Consider the following 5586-nt stretch of genomic DNA (forward strand, 5'->3'; position numbering starts at 1 on the left):
GGAAAAGGATAAAGCAACAAAATAGAAAATATCATTGTCTGTGGAAACCTCTAGAGAGGTTTGAAGTCTGTATGGAAATCTCAAAAGGGACAGTCCTTGAAAGGCCTAAAGAAAGGGCAGACATAGATCATCAAGAGAAGGTTAGGTTTAAGAGAAGGGTAGGTTTCACATTTGAGTGCCCAAAGAATATTGCATATAAAGCAAATGCAGCTTTTTTTGAAAAATATATAAACCTGCCTTTACAAGCTCAGGATCTCAGATTTTTCTACAAGAAAGAGACAAACCCAAGCAACCAAATTAATGTCTTTTCTCCAGGACCAGGGCTGGCCTTTGACCAAAGAATAAAAAACTTCTAATATGTCTAGCCAGGAAACATATAACTTTCTTTGAGTAAGATTTAGGATGTCTGTAACTAGAGTTTATGCCTTATTAGTCTAGAATCTAATTAATATGTTGTGATTATTGTGCAAAGAGTGGAAATTTAGAAAGATAATATATTTTAAAAAGTCATAAAAAGTTGAAATTCTCATTAACTCTTCTGGAGAAGACCAGAATATTTAGAGTGGTGTACAGAAACAGACAAGAGACAATTTAAACCATATAAGGATGTTAATTTAAAGAAGAAAGAGCAAACAATTTGAAAAGCAATCAGTACAATTTCTTCATCAGCCACAAATCTGATGATACATTTGACAGAGCAGGATAGACTCAATGACTGCTTAAAGATCCATGACTACTCTGTGGCCTGAAATTCAGCAGAACATTTTCCATCTCCTAGAACATTTTCTATATTTGTCATGATCAAATGTGAAAAGCATCCAGCAAGCACTATAAAATCATTAGATGGTTTTGGCAGAAGGGCAGGAATGAAATTGTTGACATTCAATCATTCAATCTTCTCTGAGTAAAACACCTGTATGAAGCCCTACACAAAAAATGTGTATAGCCGGGAATGTGTGACTCCTCTTGCTTCAAAGAATCTCTCCTTTAATGAACGGTTTCTTAACTACTTGAAATCAAGTTCATGGAATAAAAAAAACCCTCTTTAGAACTGGCAATACACAAAATAGGAAGCTTCTTTGATCACATACATTTGAGTTTCCCTTATTAAGAACAGAATGCTTGAACAGGATGTGTCTGCCCTAGTTTAAGCATTTAAAACCTAGCCAGACAAGTTTCAGGTAATCTCACAACATTTTACTTACCATTAAAGGAGAGAAATGGACACATCCATAGAGCAATTCAGCTTCTCACTTTCCCTTATTTTAAAATCATGTTTTGGAATGTAATGAATAGATGTCTGGAGGTGTCTGTTTCTCTTCACTGAGCATGACCCTTAAGTTATTAGACCTACGTGGCTAACTTTTAGATGTCTAAATTTATGGAGAAGAATCCCATCTTTATTACTTTTTCTTTTCCCTTAGGAAATATTTTTTTGCCATTGTGCATCATTCATATAAAGCAAATTATTTTCTATTAACTTTTAGAGATAAAATGCACTTCTCATAAACTTCAGCCAAGAAAGTTTTGGTTTAATGTCATACTTCTCCAAAAAGTTATGTCCAGGTGGAAATATGAGTTTATTACCGAAAGAAATTTTGCAACCTTAACTTATAGAGTTTGACTATAATACACGTATAAGAACAAATTATGTTTTGTTACCAAGACAACAAAAGTAAAAAGCAAGGAAACTAATGGAAGCAATTTACAGCTCTGTGGGACAGCCAGAGATACAACACATTGCATTTTTTAGAGAAGAAAACAACATGATCCATCAAACTTTTTATTTTATTGCAAGAATAGACACACCACATGACAATAAAGAAAATCACGCTTCCAATAACCCTAAGTAAGGCTTATTTAAGGATCCATCAGATAAGTACGTGAAAACATATATATTTCAATCTAAGAATTCCATCTCATTCACTCCTACCTACTCCATCCCAATACTAGGGGGATGAAAATGCTAAGTTTTGTTGTAGTTAATATTTTTTTATTGCAGTGGAATCCGTGTTGCTTTATTCTTTCTTCTTCCAAACAGTTTAATATTGTTTTCAGAGACATTTAAAAATTATAACAGGATAATGTGATCCAACATTTTTATTGCAGAGCTATGCTGAAGTGTACTATACAGCCTACAGGCTTGGGACATACACACAAAGAATCCCCAGTTGAACGAAAAACAAATAAAAAAATCCCTCCTGTCTCTAAGAAAAGATTAAACACTTTTCTTAAAAACTTATGAGCAAATCATAACCTCTGATTTTAGCACAGCTTCGCAATTACATGTAAAAAGAATAATAGGCCCAGTGGCAGAGTTTGTGTTCCAATAGTTTTCACAGTCACAATCACATTCAAAAAGGTCGACAAAAAGGCAAAGCTACAGCTTGAAAATTTTCTTTGAAAATGTTGCAGCAGCATCTAAAACATTGACCTTAAATAATCTTGCCTGGGTCATAAGGCACTACCCAGAGTACTGCAATAGAACCTACCACTGAAAATTCTGGGGCTTTCTGCCACTAGCTTCCTAAAATACAACATATCAAAAACAGCAACAGAAAAAAGTAGCTCAGAGTACACACCTTTCCTCAGGACTGACAATATGTTTGCTGGGTGATGTAAAAAGAGAACTAGATTATGAAAACATATTTAAAGCTACTATATGACTGTAGTGGTAACAAACTGGGTCTCAAATATGTATGGATTTTTGGGGGGATTTGGATTAGATTTTTACTTTACACCTCCAGTGACTTAAGATCTCATTGCCATTTTTTGACTGAAAAATAAGTCATAACTAAGCCCATATGAAGCTGATGTCTACAATCCACTTATAAAATCTCTGATAAGAATTCACCTGAACTAAATCTGCTTAAATCTTAGAAGTAATAAGATAGCAGAGATATAGAAAATTCAAGTACTGTTTTCATCCCACGGAGTTCAGAATTACTTTACTCTCAGAATATAATTAACTCTGCTGTATTATATTCTAAATAGCAGGTTAAGAGAATAGAATTCATATTTAGCATAAACAGAATGAGAGCAATGACATGTGCTATGTTCACTAAAACATCAACAGAAACTGAGCTACAGAGGAAAATGAGGATGTAGGCAAAATCCATAGTCTTATATTAGGGAATGAGTTGAATTATAAATAAAATTATAAACTAGAAATTAATACAGGAATCTGAAAATTTGTAAAATCACCAATTATTAGAGGAAGCAGCAGGAGAAGCAAAGAATAAAAAACTGTTTTTCTATAAAGAATAACAAGTCACTGGGGCTATGCAAGTCCTAGGCCTCAAAAAGCAAGAAACCAAACAACAGAATGGGAATGTGACATCCTAATGGTGGGATTCACCTCAGTTAATTTAGTCATCTAAAATCTAGGCTGTTTTGTTATCAGAGTTCCTGCCACTGCTTATTGAAAATGTAGGCTGCTCAGAGGGCTGATCTCTATGTATTATTATATTGAGGTGAATTACCCTGATGTTCATCTGTCATTCCAACTGCATATGGAAGAAGGCTGGAAAATCCTGTGAAACTCCACTTCTGCTTTTTGAATAGTTAATATTTATGTCAGTTAATCCAAAATAAAATTTTTAAAAATTTGCAAAGAATTTTTTTTTTTAATATCTTGCTGTAATCTGTGCACAAAATATTGTCCAAAAGATTAAGTATCTGAGACACTTCTATTAAGACAAATTCTGTGAATCCACACCACAACTCTAAATGAACTGCACAATGAAACCAAAGGGACAATATTTGCCAAAACAATTAAAAATCAGAGTCACAGACTGTAGTTCCAACATTTAAGGGGACCAGGAACAACTTTCCCTAGACCAAATTGCTCAAAGCTCCATCTAACTTGGCCTTGAACACCTCCAGGGATGGTGCATCCACATCTTCTCTGTGTGATGTGTTCCAGTGTCCACACAGAAAATAATTTCTTCCTAATATCTAATCTAAACTTACTCTCAGTTTGAAGCCATTCACCCTGGTTCTGTCACTTCATGCCCTTGTAAATAGTCTATCCTACTTTCTTGTAGTCTCCCGTCATGTATTGAAAGGCCTCAATCAGGATCTTGCCCTTCAGAAAAAATATGAAGGGATATTTTTATAAAAAGATGCTGCAACAAAAAAGACATTATGCACCCAAAAAACAATGACAGTCAAAAAGGCTGGCTATTGAAACTTCTTTCGTCACTAGTGCTGAGCAATAGACAGTGATGGAAAGACTGTATTTATATTATCTAACAATCATGTTAGTTAGAGGAAAGTGAAAATGTTTTCAGGAAGTATTTTCCCTCATTTATACAAATGCAAATCACATATTTATGCTTGTTGTTCATGGTCTGTAAAATCCATAGACAGAATAAACATTCAGACCTAATATGCTTATTTTAAAAGTAACACAAATTTCCTGTATCTTCTGTGTTTGGGGACTTATTTGTTTTAGGGGTTTTTTTTAGTGGAAGTGGTGATTTGAAAGTGTAATATTTTTTTCTTTTAATTCAGGTAATACAAAACACAGCAGTTCCTGCAAACTGAAGTTAATCCTTGTCCAATCTGTGCCATTCACCCCAAGCCTGAAATTACCTTTGCCCAGAGTGGGAAGATGATTTCTCCCTATGAGAGGTTTTGAGGAGTTTCTTCTGTCATACAATGACTCTTATTCCTGTACTGATAGAATTTCTGGTGAATGTCTGAAATCTCTTTAACCTCAGATTCCACTAACACTGCATCAGAATGGCCAGCTGTGAGCTAGATCACCTGAGTCATGTGTAATGTGGCATCAGCACAGGTACACACCTTTCATTCACACAGCTCATGCATGCCTAGGTGGTTTTGCATGTGGCAGTGTTATCCACCTCACATCTCTGAAGTCTGAACAGTGAAAAAGTATTCCAGGATGCAAACATCTTCACAAGAAGCATATATATATGTCTATGTATATAGACATATATATATGTAATATATATACATATATATACATATACATATATATGTCTATATATATAGACATATATATATGTATGTGTATAACACAAAAACTTAGTCTTCTTTTGTAAAAACTTAGTCTTCTTTTGTAAATGTGACTGTTTGAAGGCACTGTTAAAAAGGGTGAAGTGTGACAGCCAGAGACTAAGCTAAAAGTAATTTTATTTTCAAGTACAAATAATTAACAGCATCTGCTCTTTCATTTCCCCCCATAGAACTTCTCTTTTGCAATATTGAGGGTCTCTCTCTTGTTATGCTGCATCCTGCCAGACTGTGAACAGGCCTACAGACAAGCCAGCAAAATTCAGCAACTCTCTAGTAAGCTTATTAAAAAATAAAAAGTCCTAATTAATAATGGCATAGGCTCCTCTGTGAAATCTACTGTCAGCAGTGAAAAGGACAATGACAGTGTCTTTTCACAGGCTCAGTCTATGACACAAAGCAGCTGACTAATTGTGGGAGTGTGTCTTGTTTGGTTCAGTCCGGGTCTCCCCCTTGGGTTTCGTGTTACTGTACCATCCCAGTTTATACCCTCCCGGTTTCGTGTTCATAACCCTGCTTTCTCTATTTGTCTCCTCCCAGACCCCC

This window comes from Corvus brachyrhynchos, unplaced genomic scaffold (genome assembly GCF_000691975.1).
Source record: "Corvus brachyrhynchos isolate BGI_N302 unplaced genomic scaffold, ASM69197v1 scaffold14, whole genome shotgun sequence".
NCBI classification, from domain to species: Eukaryota; Metazoa; Chordata; class Aves; order Passeriformes; family Corvidae; genus Corvus; species Corvus brachyrhynchos.